The sequence below is a fragment of the Pongo pygmaeus genome, chromosome 2, assembly GCF_028885625.2.
Source record: "Pongo pygmaeus isolate AG05252 chromosome 2, NHGRI_mPonPyg2-v2.0_pri, whole genome shotgun sequence".
NCBI classification, from domain to species: Eukaryota; Metazoa; Chordata; class Mammalia; order Primates; family Hominidae; genus Pongo; species Pongo pygmaeus.
The window spans coordinates 209,104,989-209,126,798 of NC_085930.1; the positions used below are offsets into that span (position 1 = coordinate 209,104,989).

Genomic DNA, 21,810 nt, shown 5'->3' on the forward strand with positions numbered 1-21,810 from the left:
CGGATATACAGTCAACCAATCCCACAGAATGGAGAAAGGATAAACACATCAAGGAGTGGTGTAGGAAAAACTAGATATGCACAGAAAAAAGTGAACCTTTCTCTCATATCATCACAAAATGAATTTGAAATGAAATAAAGACTTAAACATAAGAACTGAAATCATGAATCCTCTAAAAAAAAAATTGGGGAAAAACCTCCTTGACACTGGTCATGGCAATGATGTTTTGGATATGACACCAAGAACACAGTCAACAAAAGCAAAAATGAACAAGTGGAACTATGTCAAAGTAAAAATTTTCTGCACAATAAAGGAAACAATCAACAAAATATAAAGGCATTATAGGAAATGGGAGAAAATATTTGTAAACCATATATAGGATAATATGTTACTATCTAAAATATATGTCATACTAATCAATACAAAAAAAGAACCCACAGCAGAATTAAAAGCAATTTCTTGATTAATAATTGGGCAAAATATATAAATAGCAATTTTTCCAAAGATACACGAATGGCCAGCAGGTATATAAAAAATGCTCAACATCACTAATTATCACAGTAATTAAAATCAAAATCACAATGAGGTATCACCTTATCGTGGTGTTTGGATGCCTATGATCAAACAGTCAAAAGATAAAAAGTGTTAGGATGTAGAAAAAGAGAACACTTGTCCACTGTTGCTGAGGATGTCAATTGGTGCAGCTATTATGAAAAACAGTATGGAGGTTCCTTAAAATTTTTAAACTAGAACTACCATTAATCCCAATTTGGAGTATATAGCCAAAGGACATAAAATCAGGATCAGCAAGGGCATGTGCACTCCTCTGATACAGATAAATAAACTGATACATAATTTCAGCTTTAATAAAAATGAAACTCTTTCATCTACTACAATATTGATAAATCTTGAAGACATTATGCTAAGTGAAATAAGCCGAATACAGGACAACTACTGCATGATCTCGTTTGTATGTAAAATCTAAAAAAGTAAATAAAAATAAAAGAATAAAAAGCCATGGAAACAGTAGAACGGTGGTTCCCATGGGCTAGGAAGTGGGGACAGTGGGGAGATTTCCATGGAAGGGGGACACCTTCAGTTACAAGGTGAGTAACTGCTGGGACCTAATGTACAGAATAGTGACTATAGTTAACAACACTGTGTACTTGAAATTTGCTACAAGAGTAGATCTCAGGTGCTCTCACCACACCCACAGAAACGTATTAACTATGTGAGGGGATAGATATGCTAACTAGCTTAACTGAGGTAATGTAAAGACTACTGACATCTCAAAACACTCTATTGTACACCCTAAAAATACACACTTTTCAATTTGTCAATCATAGCTCAACGAATGGAGAAAAAAAATAAGAGTAACCAGCAGGTCATATCTAGCCACAGGGAAACTCGATTTAAAACACGCTTGGCTACTGTTTGCAGCTCAACTCGGGAACGGCCGGAGCGCTTCTGGCCCCTGGAGTTCGACGCTCCTCCCGCAGCCCCCGTGGCTGGGGAAGGTACAGTCGTTCCCAGGATTCCAGGCCGCGCAGATCGGCAGGGCCATCGCCGTCCCCTTGCTCTTGCCGCAGCCCCGTTAGGCTCGCGTTTCGGGGCCTCCTGGCCGGGTAGGCTGCCTGTGGCTGCCCGCGCGCCCCCGTGGCTGTGGCTCCGCCGGCCCCCGCTTCGGCCCCGCGCAGCCCCTCCGAGGCCGCAGCCGTCGGGCGCCCGAACTCACGGCCTCGGGCCCGTACCCGCCGCCAGCGCCTTGGCTGTGGCCGCTCCTCCCCCTCTCCGAGCCCGAGCTGGCCCAGCGGAGAAGGAGGGCGGAGAAGCTGGAACCCGAACGCGGAGCTGCAGGCGGCAGGTGCGGGAACGGGAGACGCTATGGCCTCGCACAGGACGGCTGCTCAGAGCGGCACGAGCAACCGCCAGGAGCTCCGCACGCAGCTGGAAGAACTCAGTCACGTACTCCGCTGTGGGAGAAATGGAGATAATAAAAGTCTGATGTAGAAGTACTCGCAGAGAACCATGCTCCTTGGTCAAGCTCAGATTATTATTATCAGACCTACTCTGATGATGTTAGTCTTCCAAACAAAGTGAGTGACTGAACTGTCAAATCAGCAAGATCAGGATATTGAAACTCTTGCTTTGAATTCTAACGACCAGTTATAAATAGAAAATGATGCTCACCCTGGTACTGATAGGACACCAAATGTTAAATGTAGACAAGAGGGTCATTTGCCTCAAATTCACAGGAGCCAGCATCTGCATTAGCAGCACAAGATACGTCCTTAGAAGGTTCGTCATTAGATGGAGGTTTGAGAGCTGCAGCAGAAGCGGCTTTAGCACAGACTGGATTTAGTTATGATGAAAATACTGGACTGTATTTTGATCACGGCACTGGTTTCTATTAAGAGTCTGAGAATCAAATATATTATGATTTAATTTATTACTACTGTGATGTGGAAAGTGGTCGCTGTCGATTTCATTCTCGAGTAGATTTGCAACCTTATCAGACTTATAGCACAAAACAAAAATGAAAAATTGAGAAAAGAAAGGATCCAGATTCTTCTACAAAAAAAAAAAGTGAGGAAAAGGATTTGAATTCAGAGGATCAAGAAGCCTTCAGTGTTGAACATACAAGCTGCAACGGGAAAAACAATTTCACAAATGTGAAAAAAAAGCCAAAATAGGCATTCATCACAAAAATAATCCCCCAAAATTCACTGTTCCAGTTAGTGGAAATGCTATGGAATCTCCTCTTAATGAAAACATCTCAATTCATCTTTAAGGATGAGAAAATCACAGAGACTGATAGTGAACCAGAAGAAGGTGAAATTACGACTCTCAGACCGAGGGTAGTTATGATGAAGGCATTACCAGTAAAGGCAATGCAACTGCAAAAGATACTGAGGAGGAAGATTAGGAAAAAGTGTGGCCCTCATATATGAGAGTAATTGTCGTTAGATCACCTGTGTTACAGACAGGATCATTCTTCATCATTACTGCTGTAAAACCTGCTACAATTGGAAGAGAAAATGATATGGAGCATACTCTTCGAATCCCTGAAGTTGGTGTAAGTTTCATGCAGAAATCTATTTTGACCATGACTTACAAAGTTATGTCCTTTTGGATCAGGCAGTCAAAATGGAACAATTGTTAATGGAAAATGGATTGTTCAGCTGAAAACTAAATGTGACCCTTATGAACCTGAGCATGGAGATAAAGTGAAAGTTGTAGACACTGTGTTATCTTATTACATTCACCCTGGCAGTAATAGCTGTGTTGGATGTGAACCAGGGCAGGTTAGAGCTCACCTTTTCCTTGATAAGAAAGATGAATCATTTGTTGGTCCATCATTAACTAAGAAGGAAACGAGTTGGAAAGAAGAAAAGGATTTTAAAAATATACGAGTAAAATATGGTTTACAGAATACAGATTACAAAAATGATAAGATACTGGAGAATCAAAAATATAAAGATAGAGTTGGAAAACATAGGGAGCAGATTGGAAGTGAAGGAAATTTCCAAAGAGATGATGCTCCTGCATCTATTCATTCTGAAATTACTGATAGCGACAAAGGTCAGAAGATGTTGAAAAAGATGTGTTGAAAACAGGAGAAGGCCTGGGGAAGGATGGTGGGAGAATAAAAACTCCAATACAGCTTCAGCTTCGGTAAACACATGCAGGATTGGAGACAGACAAACCATCTTCAATTAAAGAGACTCACCTTCTCCAAAACAAGAACAACAACAACTGGGACAAAGCGAGAGGTTTGCTGAAAACTTTCCAGAAACTAAACTTCCAAAAGATGACCTAGGAACCATTCCTTGGGTAAAAGGGACTGAGGAGTGCAGGTTAATCACAGAAGAAAACTCAAGCTTTTTTATAAATAGAGTTTGGAAACTCTTATTTTATTGCAGAATGTTTCTCCCCAAAAAAGTCAGTGGCACAAGAAAGCTGTGTCACAGTTTACCCCTTCCTGATTCAGAAATGGGTAATAAAATGTGGTTTGCAGCTTTTAAAAAACACTTTTTAAACTAATTATTAGTGACTGAATTAAGTTATACAGTAAGTGAACTAAAGTTCACAGGGCACAGATAATTTTATCAAGCTTTACTATTTTATCTTGTCATTTACAACATCCATATAAGCAATTAGCCATATAAGCAAAATTCATATAACCACTTAAATGTTCATTTGTCCTTGTCTCCATATATTCATACTAGTATGCACAGAAAATACAGCAAAAGAAACATCTAAAATCTATAAAAATAAATCTGACAATATACATTCTTTTTTATGCCCTTCAGGACCTAGATAAAAAATGTTGAGACAACATGAATAGTGATGCATACATTTTCTTATATTTGGAATAGCCTAAATCATATTAAAGAACTAATGAACTGGTGACATGTCACAGAAAATTCGTCTTTTATTGTTTTCTTCGGTGAAGAATCTGAATATGTTGATATATACTGTACATTCAGCATTTGCATTTGGTTTTTTTCATAGCTAATGAAATGTTTATACATGAACAAATGAGTACAGTATTGAAATAGTCCGTGTGCTGGCATTCATACTTCTTATAAATACCATTGCAGGCAATGAAATTGTGCCAGAAAAATCTGATTTCGAGTACAAAAGGAATACTTAGCCAGGGCCTCAAGCTCAATATATTTATTGAAAATGTCCTAAATTGCCATAAAACATTATAACGTTAAATTATTCATTTCAATAAATTATGAATTAACAAAAAATACAAATGTATTTTATGAATCAGGGAAGTCCTAATGAGACAGAATGGCCATCAAAGCCAAAAGGTCTGAATTCAGGTAAATAATTTTACTCATATTAGTTTTATGTTAGAGAAAACAATACTTCTGACCATATACTATTTATTGCAGTGGAGTATTTCAAAAATATGTACATAATATATAATTAATTTTCTAATGATATAAAGTAATCACACTCTACAAATTATTACAATATGGTCTATTAATGAGAGGGGTGTTTCAAATGAAAAAAACTTGGGATTTCTCATGGTGATAGATGCCATAGAAAATCTATGTAAAATATTTCACTCATATATGCAATTATTGATATTTCTGCTTTTCAGAAAAATAATATAAACACTTAATGCAGACAATTAAAATCACCAAGAAGTTACAAGAATTCACAGAATGCCTAATATAGTTGAAAGGAAATTAAGAAAACTTCCCAGGACTGGAAGCAAATAAAGGTAATGATCCAGAGAAGTAATCAACCTGAGGGGCCAGGGCTCCACTCAGATGCATCTGATTACAAGAATGTCAGGTCCATGTGGGTTGTTCCCTTCTGACAAGGCAAATGGAATAAACAAAGAGACACTGCCTGCAGGCATTGGAATGTGGTGTCTCCCATATGTGAGGATTAAATTATAAATTATGTTGCACACAAGGAGATGAGCTACTGGGGTGAAGCATCAGAAGAAATTATATGGCACATAAATCTCAGATATTGAATTTATATTTAAATGTTTAAGTCAATATAATGGAAAAACAAAAAAGCAAAATAATGTGGAAAGAAACTACGAGCTTGTCAAGCTATCTTTGGAAAAGAGGCAAATGAAAAATAAAGTATTGAAAGTGTTGTAAAACAATTTAATGTACAACATACAGATTACATATTAAAATAGGCTGAGCCAAAAAGAGGACTAGTAAAGTGAAATGCTGATCACAATTAATATAGTCATATATGTTATAGAAGGCAAATTAATAGAAAATATAAATATATTTGTATATGAAGATTAGATTGAGAAGAAATAAAAACAATTTAATTGTTTTACCAGACTCTCTAAATAGGAAGGCAACAGTCAAAGAATCAGTGACTCGTAAGTTTCAGAAATTGGAAACCAGACATGAATCCTTTAAAAGTTTAGGGTGTAATATATGAAAAAAAGGTAAATTAAGAAATACTTAGAAGAAATAGTGGTTTGGGTTCTTGTGAATACTGCTTAATAAACATGAGAGTGCAGTTATCTTTTTTGACATGCTTATTTTGTTTCCTTTTGATATAAACCCAGCAATGAGATTGCTGGATCATATGGTAGTTCTATTTATAATTTATTGAAAAACCTCCATACTGTTCTCCCTATAGAAATGGGAAATGATTGTACTAACTTACATTCCTACCAACAGTGTATAAGTGCCCATCTACAGAATGAATAAAGAAAATGTTATACACACACACACGCACACACACGCACACACACAGGAATAATGTTCAGTCATAAAATAGAATGAAGTTCTGTCATTTGTGTCAACATGGATGAGCCTAGAGGACATTATATTAAGTGGAATAAGCCAGGCACAGAAAGAAAAAGACCACGTGCTCTCACTCACGTGAAATCTGAAGAAGTCCATCTCATAGAAGTAGACAGTAGGATGGTGGTTACCAGAGGTTAGCGATGGCAGAAGGATGAGGGAGTGGGGAGAGCTTTGTCACTGGGTACAAAGTTACAGTTAGGAAGAATAAATCCTGGTGTTCTGTTACACAGCACGATGACTATAGCTAATAATAATGTACCGTTTATTCTATAATAGCTTGAAGCGAGGATTTTGAACTTTACTAGCACAAGGAAATAAATGTTTAAAGTGTTAAGTATGCTAATTACTCTGGTTGGATCACTGTACAGTGTATATGGTACAATGTGATGCAGTGAAACATGATATAATTAACATAATTATACATGTTTGCGGAGTACAGTGTGATGTTTCACTGCATCACACTGTACCGTGTAGTATGATGCAGTGAAGCATCACGTAATTAACACATGATAGTTATATATGTTTACAGAGTACAATGTTATGTTTCACTGCATCACACTGTACCGTGTAGTATGATGCAGTGAAGCATCACGTAATTAACACATGATAGTTATATATGTTTACAGAGTACAATGTTATGTTTCACTGCATCACACTGTACCGTGTAGTATGATGCAGTGAAACATCATGTAATTAACACATGATAGTTATATATGTTTACAGAGTACAATGTTATGTTTCACTGCATCACACTGTACCGTGTAGTATGATGCAGTGAAACATCATGTAATTAACACGTGATAGTTATATATGTTTATGGAGTACAATGTGATGTTTCACTGCATCTCACTGTACCGTGTAGTATGATGCAGTGAAACATCATGTAATTAACACATGATAGTTATATATGTTTACAGAGTTCAATGTGATGTTTCACTGCATCACACTGTACCGTGTAGTATGATGCAGTGAAGCATCACGTAATTAACACATGATAGTTATATATGTTTACAGAGTACAATGTGATGTTTCACTGCATCTCACTGTACCGTGTAGTATGATGCAGTGAAACATCATGTAATTAACACATGATAGTTATATATGTTTACAGAGTACAATGTTATGTTTCACTGCATCACACTGTACCGTGTAGTATGATGCAGTGAAGCATCACGTAATTAACACATGATAGTTATATATGTTTAGGGAGTACAATGTTATGTTTCACTGCATCACACTGTACCGTGTAGTATGATGCAGTGAAACATCATGTAATTAACACGTGATAGTTATATATGTTTATGGAGTACAATGTGATGTTTCACTGCATCACACTGTACCGTGTAGTATGATGCAGTGAAACATCATGTAATTAACACATGATAGTTATATATGTTTACAGAGTACAATGTTATGTTTCACTGCATCACACTGTACCGTGTAGTATGATGCAGTGAAACATCATGTAATTAACACATGATAGTTATATATGTTTACAGAGTTCAATGTGATGTTTCACTGCATCACACTGTACCGTGTAGTATGATGCAGTGAAACATCATGTAATTAACACGTGATAGTTATATATGTTTATGGAGTACAATGTGATGTTTCACTGCATCTCACTGTACCGTGTAGTATGATGCAGTGAAGCATCACGTAATTAACACATGATAGTTATATATGTTTAGGGAGTACAGTGTTATGTTTCACTGCATCTCACTGCACCGTGTAGTATGATGCAGTGAAACATCATGTAATTAACACATGATAGTTATATATGTTTACAGAGTTCAATGTGATGTTTCACTGCATCACACTGTACCGTGTAGTATGATGCAGTGAAGCATCATGTAATTAACACATGATAGTTATATATGTTTAGGGAGTACAGTGTTATGTTTCACTGCATCTCACTGCACCGTGTAGTATGATGCAGTGAAACATCATGTAATTAACACATGATAGTTATATATGTTTATGGAGTACAATGTGATGTTTCACTGCGTCTCACTGTACCATGTAGTATGATGCCGTGGAACATCATATACTTAACATGATAATTATACATGTTTATGGAGTACAGTGTGATGTTTCACTGCATCACACTGTACCATGTAGTATGATGCAGTGAAACATCACACTGTACCCCATAAATATTACTGGTTCAGCAGGGAACTGTGGGACACAGAGCAGCTCCAGATTAGCCATGACCAGCAGCTTCACCTGTGTAGGGTAGCGAGAGGTGAAGGGCCCTGTGCTCGGCTGAGAGTTGACCCCTGACCCCATCCACTTTGACTGCTAGGTGCCAGCAGAGGTCAGGGACCCCTAACTTCAGGCAGAGGCAGGAAGCAAGGTCATTGCCTCTTTTTTTTTTTTTTTTTTGAGAGAATCTCACTCTATCACCCAGGCTGGAGTGCAGTGGTACGATCTCGGCTCGCTGCAACGTACATAGAGGTGTACTTCAGAATCACACCTTCAGGAAGGTCCCTGGGTGAGATTAACAATCCCACATAGAGGTGTATGTCAGAATCACACCTTCAGGAAGGCCCCTGGGTGAGATTAACAATCCCACATAGAGGTGTACGTCAGAATCACACCTGCAGGAAGGTCCCTGGGTGAGATTAACAATCCCACATAAGTGCCAGTTCTGGGTATGACAGCCAACGCCTCCTGTATGTTGGGTCTATGTACATAAGTCACAATCTCAATGGTGGAATGGATTTTTCCATGAGAGGCTTAATGCCTTTTGAAAATTGAGTTATCTTAGTGGAGTCACAGCCTCACAAGTGTTTTGGATCTTGGTCAGGGAGTCACAAACCCACTTGTGGACAGCATCCACTTATGAGAGCCAACTTTCCAACTTTTGACTGCCTCTGGATGTGAGATTCAGAACCTCAATTATGGGCTGTGTTCATGTGGGAAAATGACAATTTTTACTGATGGCTGGGCTCAGGCAGGAGCCTTTCATCCTGTAGGTGTTGAGATAAATGATATGTCACAATACCCAAAATATGCTGGGTGCAGGCAAAAGAGGAGAGTCATATTAGCTGGTTGCTAGGTCCAGTTATATTTCACCACCTCCGTTTTTGGCAAGGCTAAGGCAGAAGAGGAGAGTCAGAGCTAAAGAAATGTCACAATGTCCCTGTAGGTAGGGCCTACGCATAAGAATTGCATCACCTAGTCCTTGAACCCAGCCATATATTACAATACACAATGTATACAGGGCCCAGGCAAGAAAGGAGAGCATATCACATAGGTACTGGGTCCAGCAATGTGTCACAATACCCACTGAGGAGAGGCTCCAGGCAACAGGGTAACATTACCTAAGTGACGTGCCCAGAGAGATGTTTCAATGCCCCTGGTGAGTAAGATTTTGAAAAAGGAGAAGTTACATAACCTAGGGGCCAGGGCTAGCTGTGTGTCACATTCATCTCCAAGACAGAGCCCAGACATGAGAGAAAAGTCACATCATGTAGGTACTGGGCAAAGTAATATGTCACAATCCTTACTGTGAGCAGGCCCTAGGAAGAAGTAGAGAGTCACATAGTCTAGATGATGGGCCCAGAGGTATTTGACAATGACTACTGTAGGTAGGGACTGGGCAGAAGAATCACTTCACCCGTGTGCTGTGCCCAGTTATAAGTCACACTTCCCTCTGTGGGCATGACCAAGGCAGGGAGAAGAGTCACATCATCCCGGTGCTTGGCCCAAAGATATGTCACAATCTCTCTTACGGGCAATGCTCAGGTAAGAGAGGAGAGTCACATCAAATAGGTAATGGACCCAGAGGTATGTCACAAGGCCTTCTGTGAACTTGATCCAGGCAGAAGATTCACATCAACTTGGTGCTAAGCCCAGCAACATGTCACAATCCCTTCTGTGTAAAGGGACCAGACAGGAAAAGAGAATCACATTACCTGGCCAATGAGCACAGAGATCTGTCACAGTGCCCCTTGTAGGCAGGGCCCAGGCAGAGGAGTTACATCACCTGGGTAGTGGACCCAGCAATATACCACAGTGTCCCATATGGGCACAAGCCTGAGAGTCACATAACCTGGGTGCCAGGCCAAGCTATATAGAACAACGCTTCCTGTGGGCAGCGCCAAGGCGGAAGAGGAGACTCACATCACCTGGGTGTAAGGTCTAGTGATATGTCAAAATGCTCACTGTGGGCAGCGCCAAGGCGGAAGAGGAGACTCACATCACCTGGGTGCAAGGTCTAGTGATATGTCAAAATGCTCACTGTGGGCAGTGCCAAGGAAGGAGAATAGAGTTACACCCTCAAGGTGCTGGATCCAGCAATATGTTAGTATCCCATCTGTGGGCTGGGTCCATGCAAGAGCGTCAAGTCACTCAGGTGCTAGGCACTGGGAAATTTCACCATGAAACCTGCAGAATGGTCTGGGAATGAGATTAACAATCCCACAACTGTCACAGTTGTAGGCATGACATTCAACACCTCTTGTATGTTGGGTCTAAGCCCATGAGTAACCATCTCAACACCAGACTGGATTTGTGCATGAGAGCCTCAATTCCTCTGCAGACTGTGTCACCTTAGTGAAGTCACAGCCTTACAGTTGTGCTGAATTTTGGCCTGAGAGTCACCAACCCATGAGTATCCATATATGTCAATTTTTCCCACCTTTGACTGACTACAGGTGTGAGATTCAGAACCTCAACAGTGACCTGTGTTCATGTGAGAGGATGAGAATATTTACTGTTGGCTGGGTGTGCATATGAGTGCCACAATCTCACCTGTGTGCTCGGCGCAGTTAGCAATCTCTGTGTACTACCCAATGTCACTATACAGTATGAATGACAGTTGCAATCAACTTTGAGACCTTCCTGCTGGTAGGGACCCATGGTCGTACCTGTGGCATTAAGCCCGGGTTTGAGAGTCAACGTCATTACAATTAACTAGGTCAGGATAGGAGAGTCCTCCCTTGCCTATAAGCTGGGTTTAGAAATAAGCTACCATTTCAACTCTGGTTGAATGTTTATATATGAACATGAGCCTAGCACCAAGATGATGTGAGTCTTTGGCCTAGACACCTCAAGCAGGAGGAAATGTGACATATCTCTGTGCCTAACAACTATTTGATGTGACCTGCTTTTTCACCTGAGCTTTCCCCATAAAATAGATGTGACATATGTCTAGACCCAGCACCGAGGTGATGTGGCTCTCCTTTTTTGACTGAGCCCTGTGTATTTTGGGTATTCTGACATATCCCTGGACCTAACATCTGGAAGATAAGAAGATCCAGCATGGGCCCTGCCTAAAAAGTTTCTTGTGACATATTTCTACATTAATCACCTTGGAGATGTGACTCTCCTCTCTTACCTGGGCTATGCCCATAAGAGAGATTGTTACGTACCTCTGCAGCAAGCACCTAAATGCTGTGACTCTTCTTTCTTGCCTGGGTCATTCCCACAGATGAAAGGGTGGCTTATCGCTGTGTCCAGCACAACAGTTATGTGATTCTTCTGCCTGATCTCTGCTCACAGGAGCCATTGTGACATATCCCTGGGCCCAGAAACTATTTAATATGACTCTCCTCTATTACCTTAACTTTGTGCATAGGATAAATTGTGACGTATCTCTGGGTCCAGCACCTAGGTGATGTGACTCCTTTTGTGCATGGACTATGCCCACAAGAAGGAGGCTGATTTATTGCTGTGTTGAGAGCTGATGTAATACCTCGGTCCTTGTCTTCTTAGTTTATAATAATTTAAACGAGACACACAGAAAAGAAGTACAGCATAATTTATTGGAAAAGAAAAAAAATTTTGAAAGTTAAGTGCAGAATACAGTACACCGTGAGAGGTATTCCAGGGCGGGCTGCTCATAAGAGTGAGACAGCGTGGATTGTCGCTGGAGAAACCCCCTTATGGGAGTTTTACATTATTATTAATAAGGAGGGGGAAGAGGAGCTGCTAGTAAGCCTGTTCTGAGTGGTCTTCTGAGTGCACATGTGCAGTAGCTGTACATGCTTATTCATATTTTGCATGTCTCATTAGCATCTTAGACCTCTTGCCAGGAGTGTATTTTTGTTTGTTTGCTTGAGACAGAGTCTCGCTCTGTTGCCCAGGCTGGAGTGTGGTGGTGCAATCTCTGCTCACTGCAACCTCTGCCTACCGAGTTCAAGCCATTCTCATGCCTCGGCCTCCTGAGTAGCTGGGATTACAGGCATGCACCACCATACCTGGCTAATTTTTGTATTTTTAGTTGAGATGGGGTTTCACTATGTTGGCCAGTCTAGTCTTGACCTTCTGGTTTCAAGTGATCCATTCTTCTCAGCCTCCCAAAGTGCTGGGAGTACAGGTGTGAGCCACCGTGCCCAGCTGGGGGGTGTATTTTTTGCTATTAAAATAAGCAAAAGTTAAGTTTGAGGACAGGGAAAATCAAAATGCACATGCTCTTTAGAACAGAAAGTCCTTAATGAAGATAGCTTTGCTTGAATGAGCCCAGTTACAATGCGAATGCTAAGACTCATTGTGTTGGCTGTACAGTCACCACAGTTTCAATGAAGGGGTGGCCTACCCCTCCACACCTGTGGGTGTTTCTCATCAGGTGGAATGAGAGACTGAGAAAAGAAAGAGACACAGAGACAAAGTATAGAGAAAGAAAAGTGAGCCCAGGGGACTGGCGCTCAGCATACAGAGGACCCACGCCGGCACTGGTCTCTGAGTTCCCTCAGTATTTATTGATCACTATTTCTACCATCTTGGAGAGGGGGATGTGGCAGGACAATAGGGTAACAGTGGGGAGAGGGTCAGCAGGAAAACGTGAACAAATGTCTCTGTGTCATAAACAAGGTTAGAAAAGGTGCTGTGCCTTGATGTGCGCGTATACAAACATCTCGGTGCATTAAAGAACAGTATTGCCACCAGCATGTCTCAACTCCAGCCCTAAGGCCGTTTTCTCCTATCTCAGTAAATAGAACATACAATTGGGTTTTACACTGAGACATTCCATTGCCCGGGGATAAGCAGGAGACAGATGCCTTCCTCTTATCTCAACTGCAAATAGGCCTTCCTCTTTTACTAATCCTCCTCAGCACAGACCATTTATGGGTGTTGGGCTGGAGGATGGTCAAGTCTTTACCTTCCCAGGAGGCCATATTTCAGACTATCACATGGGGAGAAACCTTGGACAATACCTGGCTTTCCTAGGCAGAGGTCCCTGTGGCCTTCCGCAGTGTATTGTGTCCCTGGGTACTTGAGATTAGAGAGTGGTGATGAATTTTAACAAGCATACTGCCTTCAAGCACTTTTTTAACAAACCACATCCTGCATAGCCCTAAATCCATTAAACCTTGAGTCAACACAGCACAAGTCTCTGTGAGCACAGTGTTGGGGCTAGGGTTACAGATTAACAGCGTCTCAAGGCAGGATTTTTCTTAGTACAGAGCAAAATGGAGTCTCTTATGTCTACTTCTTTCTACATAGACACAGTAACAGTCTGATCTCTCTTTCTTTTCCCCACATTTCTGTATCCCAAGATCATGGTCATTTTCTTGAATACCTATTCTGATCTATTCTGCCTCAGTTTCCCCCAAGAGATCTTAGGGTCATAATCATATTGGAGGTTGAGGGGCTAGGTCACTTTTTCTGGAGCTGTTTCCTGCTGAGTGGGTGTAATTTCTGCCTAGTCTGGGCCCTAAAGTTTCTTCCTGTGTGATCTAACCGGGTGTAAACCATGTCATTCATGGAACCAGTGGGCAAGATGTTGGCAGCCAAAGGTTGAAAGCCTTGCAAAACCATCATGCAAACATGGAGTTGCCATAAGCAAGAGAGCAAGAAATCAGTTAACATTTTAAACAAAATTGGAACAAAAGTAAAAGCTGAAAGTATAGTAATGACTGTTACTATTAAAGAGAGTAAGGCAGGTAATAGACATTGCTTTCATATTCCCATGGAAGTTCCTAGAGATTCAATTTTGTCTGCCTGGGTGATGATATTATTAATATTTTCTTGGACTAGACCAGGCTGATTGATCTCAAAAACAGCATTCTTCTTTTAGATATAAACATGCTCCTCTTTGCCCGGCTGGGAGAAGATCCCAGGCTCTTTGCTTTTCTCAGACTACAGTGGCCATGGAGTCCAGACATTGTTGAAGTCTATTGAGGCCTTCTGCTGCTTGTTGCAGAACCATTGAGGTTTTCTGAGATAGTTTATACTGGATTCCCAAGGCTCCACCTTATGGTGATATTTATGCTGCAAAAGTATTTTGCATTAAAATGGTGAAAGCAACAAATGTTTTAAGTATTTTCTATTTTTTGCTAATAAGCAAAATTTTGTGCAGCTAAGTTGGCAGCAGTCATTCGGTCCATTTATGGATGGTACAGTTGAATGGTGGTCAAAGTTAGAGCCTGGAAGCCTTCAGGAAATGCGCTGAAGTTGTCTGAGGGCCATCAGAGTTGTTGCTTATATTGGATTAGATCATTTATTGAGAGTAGAACAAGCACTCTGATGGTCCTCTCTCCATTTGGGACTTTCTGTAAGGGGAGCAATTTCTCTGGCCCTGAATGGTGTGAAGTCCCACTGTGAGTAACTGCAGCTGGGCTGGTCTCTATTGTATCCGGCAAAGGCCGATAGAAAGGAGCATAAGGAGGAGGTGAAACAAGCTTAGATTCTACAGAAAACTCTGATAGTGTGGGGATGCTGGGGATTCTAAAGGAGGTGTGGGCCCCTGAGGGCCCCTGTCTGGAGCTGGTGTTGGGCTGTGGGGTCTGGGGTCCCTTCCCCTTAATAAGAGATGATCTTCTAATGGTTCTGAGGGACTTTCTGGCTTACTAGGCTTTAGCCCACAGGTGCTGCATAGAGCTGGGTTTTGATGTCAGGCCAGAAAGGCTTGCACATAGGATACTTCAGACCATTTTCCCTGATTACTACAGAAAAGATCTAGCTGTAGGATGGAGTCAAAGTTCACAGTCTCATTCTCCAGCCATGTTTTGTCAGCTAATCTGTAGGCAGGCTAAATAGTGTTACAAAAGAAGATAAGGTTTTCTTTTTTCTAAGTTCATTTAGCCAAAAGCTGTTCTAATTTTTAGATATACATCCCAGGGGTGTTTCAGTGACAGTAGAGGAAGCGGCTCCCACGGTGCCGAGAGAATCCTGCAACGACAGAACATTTACTGAAATCCAGGAGGCTGTGGGCATCCTCGTGAGCCAAGTGGAAACACCAAGGTGTCCAGCACATCCCCTGGAAACCCCATTAACTGAAGCTTTAGGAGGTCATAGGCATTTGCCATACACCGTCCTAGCTCCCCCCAGCGGTGGACATCTCCAGCCCTACCGAGATGACCCCCACTGCTGGCTGGGGGGCAGATGTCTCGCTGAGAAGCCTTGCCCTAATTCACTGGTTTGCCATTTGTGATGCCCAATTACAACACCTGGAATGCTCAGATTCAATCCCTACGACTGGGCATCTACATGACTGTGCATCTTTTGTTCAGCAAAGAAAGCCTGTTGAAGAACAATTTCAAGGAGCTGGGAAATGCATAAAGCCTGAAGGGACAGGGTTCTCTTAATGTGCTGCTCAAAACAAAACAAAAATTTTGTAAACAGAAAACCTGACCAGAAAATAAATTACAATAGCCACTAGGTGGCGATCGAGTATTGCTGAACGGACAACAAACGATAAGCCGAGTCTAAACTGTGGCCAGAAAGATGTGAAACTAAGCGGCAAATAGCCCAAATATGAAATGTTGAGGGCAACCCATGTGGTTAGCGTATTTACAGATACTACAGAAGCAGCAGCCAAAAGGAGAGTGGACATATATTCTCTCTCTAAAGAATACAGGCGACTTAAAAACGTTTCCCCCATAACTTTACTGAAACAGCGCTGGAACAAGCAGCGATAGTTAACCAGGTAGTCTGGAACTGCCATAGTATTCACTGCAAGTAAAGGGAAACTGAAATTAATGAAGCAGACAAACCTCTCCCCAGGTCATGGCACCAGAAATGTTGATGGCTGATGTCATACCTTGGTTCTTATCTTCTTAGTTTAAAAGAATTTAAACAAGAGACACACAACAAAAGAAGTACATCATAATTTATTACAAAAAAAAAAGAGTATTTTGAAAATTAAGTGCAGAATAGACGGTACAGTCTGAGAAAGAGATTCCAGGGCAGCCTGCTCATAAAAGTGAGACAGCATTAATTATTGCTGGAGAAACCCTCTTTATGGGAGTTTTGCATGATTATTTCATAAGAAGGTGGAAAGAAGTGTTACAGTAAGCATGTTCTGACTGGTCTTCTGGGTACACATGTACAGTAGCTGTACATATTTGTGCATACATTTCATGTCTCATTAGCATCTTAAATCTCCACCCAGGAATATGTTTTTTACTATTAAAATGAACAAAGGGTCAGCTTGAGGACAGATAAAATCAAAATACACATGCTCTCTAGAAGTAAAAGTCCCTACTGAGGATAGCGGGTTTCAAATGACCCCAAGGGCTCCACATCTTAAAAGTTGCTCCCATAAAGCTGGAACACTCTCTGTTCCTGAGGTATCAGGTCCCATTTGTGTCTCTGAGACACTGGCAAGCCAGGCCTGACTTGAGATGAGACCAATGATTTCAAGTGTAAAATGCCTAAATAGTCAGCAGCTTCAGGTTGCATTTTGGAGCTTGTCCACTTAAATGGGTTGATGAAAATGGCTCACAAGACTAACGCCTCGGAAATGGGTTTTTTTCCTTTGCTCTTAGCTGATTTTGTGCAACCCAATAATTAACCTTTCTGATGCCTAGACTTTCACATTCGTGAAAAAGGCGCCATTGAGAGTGACATTTCCAGGAAGCCACAGCCCTTGTCACCCCTGCAGAGCTCTGAAGCTGCTCACAAGCAGGCCAGGTGGAAGATTTCTCTCAAAAACGGTTGAGTGCGTGCTCTGGCTAGAGAAAAAAGAGGGCTGCGGCACAATGGACAGTGTCTCGGACATCAGGAAAGTTTCCACAGCAGTTTAGGAAAGAAGGCAGCCCCCTGGGCTGCAGAAGAGGTAATGCTCTGGAAAGAACCCTGAGTGCAACTGAAAGAGGAACCTGAGAAGGATAGGGCCAATCGGGTGAGGACAACCCGCCCGATTTGGGAAAATGGAAGGTGTCTTCGTAGGGTAATACTCTCCTCAACGCTCAGTGCAGACCTGTCCTCCATGTGCACCTCTGTACTCACTCTCCTTGCAAACAGTCGGCATAGCATCAGAACTCAGCAGTGCTTTGGACACCGGGAAGTCCACACCGCTCTGCCCCTCCCTCCAGGGCTGTGCACCCCGGATCCCGGTACATGCTCGGATTATAGTTCTGAAGCCTACCGACAAACAGGCTGAGAGTAGTTAACGGACTACAGCTCCCAGCATATTAGGTGGGGCGGGTACCACTCTGCCCCTTCTTCCAGGGCTGCGCCTCGCCCTGGAGCCTGGTGCATGCTGGGATTGTAGTCCTGTAGCCCTTTGACCAAAGGGTTGGGAGTGTTTATGAGAATACATCTTCCAACAATTCTAGGGAGGCGCGCACAGCCCTGCCTCTTCCTCCAGTGACGCGCACTTTCCCGGAGTCCGGTGCATGCCAGGACTGTAGTGCTGCAGCCCTGTGACCAAAGGGCTGGGAGCGTTTATGAGACTGCATCTCCCAGCAAGACCAGCGAGCCGCGCGGAGCCTCGTCCCTTCCTGCAGTGATTAGCGCACTCTCCCTGAGCCTGGTGCATGCTGGGATTGCAGTGCTGCAGCCCTGTGACCAAAGAGCTTTGTTATAGTTATCTGTGAAGTATTCAACAAACTGCTTTACTTCATTATTACTGGAAGCCAGAACCTCAGTTCTGTTCACTTTTTGGATTTCATATAAGTGAGATTGTGTAATATGTGTACTTTTACAACTACTTTCTTCTGTGCAACATTATATTTATGATATTAATTCATGATATTGCAGATAGCTATAGTTTATTTAAAAATTATTTTTTACATTGTGGTAAAGTATACATAAAATTAACCATTTAAGCTATTTTAAGTGTGCAGCTCAGAAAAATTAACTACTTTCACATTGTTTTGCAACTGTCATTACCATTCATAGGGACCTTCTTTCAACTTGCAGAGACAAAACTCTATACCCATTAAATAAGTTCCATGTTACTCCCCCTCTAGCTCCTAGGAACCACTCTTCTATTTGGGTTTCTAGAATTTAACTACTCTAAGTATCTCATAAGTGGAATGATTCAGTATTTGCCCTTTTATGACTGGCTTATGTCACTTTGCACAATGTCCTTAAGGTTCATGCATGACGTACCATGTGTCAGAATTTCCTTATTTTACATAGCTGAATAACATTCCACTGTATGTATACATCACATTTTATCTATTTATTCATTGATGGTAATTCAAACAACACTTGAGTAATTCAAACACCTTTTTGGTGATGTGAGTAATGCTGCTATGAACCTAGGTGTATGTGTATTATTTTGTGTCTTTGCTTTCATATCTTTTGCTGCATACCCAGATGTGAAATTGCTGGATCGTATGGTGATTTTATGTGTAAATTTTTTAGTTACTGTGTTGTTATTTTATAGCAGCTGCAGCATTTTACATTTCCACCAACAGTGTACAAGGATTCTAATTGCTCCACGTCCTCACCAACACTTGTGATTTTCTGTTTTTTTTTCTTTTGGTAGTAGCTATGCTGATGGGTATTAAATGATATGTCATTTGGGGTTAGATTTGCATTTCACTAATGATGACTTTTGTTGAGCGTCTTTTCATGTGCTTATTAGCCAATTTACATAATTTTTAGAGAAATGTCTGCTTAAGTTTTTGCCAATATTTTATTTTATTATTATTATACTTTAAGTTTTAGGGTACATGTGCACAATCTGCAGGTTAGTTACATATGTATACATGTGCCATGCTGGTATGCTGCACCCATTAACTCGTCACTTAGCATTAGATATATCTCCTAAAGCTATCCCTCCCCCCTCCTACCATCCCACAACAGTCCCCAGAGTGTGATGTTCCCCTTCCTGTGTCCATGTGTTCTCATTGTTCAATTCCCACCTATGAGTGAGAATATACGGTGTTTGGTTTTTTGTTTTTGTGATAGTTTACTGAGAATGATGATTTCCAATTTCATCCATGTCCCTACAAAGGACATGAACTCATCATTTTTTATGGCTGCATAGTATTCCATGCTGTATATGTGCCACATTTTCTTAATCCAGTCTATCATTGGTGGACATTTGGGTTGGTTCCAAGTCTTTGCTATTGTGAATAGTGCCTCAATAAACATACATGTGCATTTGTCTTTATAGCAGTATGATTTATAGTCCTTTGGGTATATACCCAGTAATTGGATGGCTGGGTCAAATGGTATTTCTAGTTCTAGATCCCTGAGGAATCACCACACCGACTTCCACAATGGTTGAACTAGTTTACAGTCCCACCAACAGTGTAAAAGTGTTCCTATTTCTCCACATCCTCTCCAGCACCTGTTGTTTCCTGACTTTTTAATGATCGCCATTCTAACTGGTGTGAGATGGTATCTCATTGTGGTTTTGATTTGCATTTCTCTGATAGCCAGTGATGGTGAGCATTTTTTCATGTGTTTTTTGGCTGCATAAATGTCTTCTTTTGAGAAGTGTCTGTTCATATCCTTCACCCACTTTTTGATGGGGTTGTTTGTTTTTTTCTTGTAAATTTGTTGGAGTTCATTGTAGATTCTGGATATTAGCCCTTTGTCAGATGAGTAGGTTGCGAAAATTTTCTCCCATTTTGTAGGTTGCCTGTTCACTCTGATGGTAGTTTCTTTTGCTGTGCAGAAGCTCTTTAGTTTAATTAGATCCCATTTGTCAATTTTGGCTTTTGTTGCCATTGCTTTTGGTGTTTTAGACATGAAGTCCTTGCCCTTGCCTATGTAACAAGTAGTTTGTTTTATTGTTGCTGAATTGTTCTTTGCATATTCTGGATAGAGTCCTATTCATCTATTTTTCTTTTGTTTCTTGTGTTTTGGGTGTCCTGTTTAAAAAAAAAAAATGCCAAATCCAGTGTTATGATGTGTTTCCCCTATATTTTATTCTAAGAATTTTGTAGTTTTAGCTCTTACATTTAGGTATTTGATCCAGTTAGTTAATTTTTTCTTACAGTATAAGTGAAGGGCCCAGGTTCATTCTTTTACATGTGGGTACCCAATTTCCCCAGCACCAATTGTTGTGAAGACAGTTATTGGCTGGGCACGATGGCTCACACCTGTAATCCCAGCACTTTGGGAGGCTGAGGCGGGCGGATCACGAGGTCAGGAGATCAAGACCATCCTGGCTAGCAAGGTGTCCGCTGTGCTCCTGATCCAGCAAGGCACCCATTGCCACTCCCAATAGGGCTAAAGGCTTGCCATTGTTCCTGTACAGCTAAGTGCCTCGGTTCATCCTAATCAAGCTGAACACTAGTCACTGGGTTCCACGGTTCTCTTCCGTGACCCACAGCTTCTAATAGAGCTATAGCACTCACCGCATGGCTCAAGATTCCATTCCTTGGAATCCGTGAGGCCAAGAGCCCCAGGTCAGAGAACAGGAGGCTTGCCACCATGTTGGAAGTGGCCTGCCAAAATTATGGGAGCAGCCCGCCACCATCTTGGGAGCTCTGGGAGCAAGGACCGCCCCATGGTAACAGCACCTTAACTATGCGTCCCCAAGGACCTACAGATCACAGGGCAACAGGGGCTGTGAGGGAGTTGTCCAGATTTCCCAAGGTGGAGGAGGCAAAAGAGGAGATGCATCCCAAGCTCCTGCACGAGCACCAGCGAGAGACAAAGACCCCGCCAAACGGCAGAAGCCACACCCTCCTCTCCTCTCAAACTGCGCGCCTGATTGGGTGGTTCCCACACCAGCGCCACTGATTGAATAAAACACCAGGACCCACCCACCCGCGCCCCACCCCGGCCCCTACCCCCATTCACCCTGAGCGTTAGTGCATTTTTGTTTGTTTCTTTGTTTTACTTTAAGTTTTGGGATACATGTGCAGAACGTGCAGGTTTGTTACATAGGTTTACATGTGCCATGGTGGTTTTCTGCACCTATCAACCTGCCATCTAGGTTTTAAGCCCCACATGCATTGGATATTTGTCCTAATGCTCTCCCTCCCCTTGACCCCAACCCCCTAACAGGCCCCGGTGTGTGATGTTTCCTTCCCGGTGTACATGTGTTCTCATTGTTCAACTCCCACATATGAGTGAGAACATATGGTGTTTGGTTTCCTGTTCCTGTGTTAGTTTGCTGAGGATAATGGTTTCCAGCTTCACTCACGTTCCTGCAAAGGACATGAACTCATTCTTTTTTATGGCTGCATAGTATTCCATGGTGTATATGTGCCACATTTTCTTTTTCCAGTCTATCATTGATGGGCATTTGGGTTGGTTCCAAGTCTTTGCTATTGTAAACAGTGCTGCAATAAACATAAATGTGCATGTGTCTTTATAGTAGAAAAATTTATATTCCTTTGGGTATATACCCAGTAAT

At 41.6% G+C, this 21,810-nt stretch overlaps 1 protein-coding gene and 1 pseudogene across 1 annotated transcript in view; one reads left to right on the forward strand and one right to left on the reverse strand.

The window, feature by feature from the left end:
• Positions 1–11,786, reverse strand: part of LOC129032782 (protein FRG2-like-2) — a 26,960-nt gene extending 15,174 nt beyond the window's left edge. Inside the window, exon 1 of the mRNA XM_054480608.2 lies at positions 11,687–11,786. The gene's annotated coding sequence lies outside the window, so the exon portion shown is untranslated. The remainder of the gene's footprint in view (positions 1–11,686) is intronic.
• Positions 2,679–21,191, forward strand: LOC129033016 (angiogenic factor with G patch and FHA domains 1-like; annotated as a pseudogene).
• Positions 21,192–21,810: the final 619 nt, after the last annotated feature.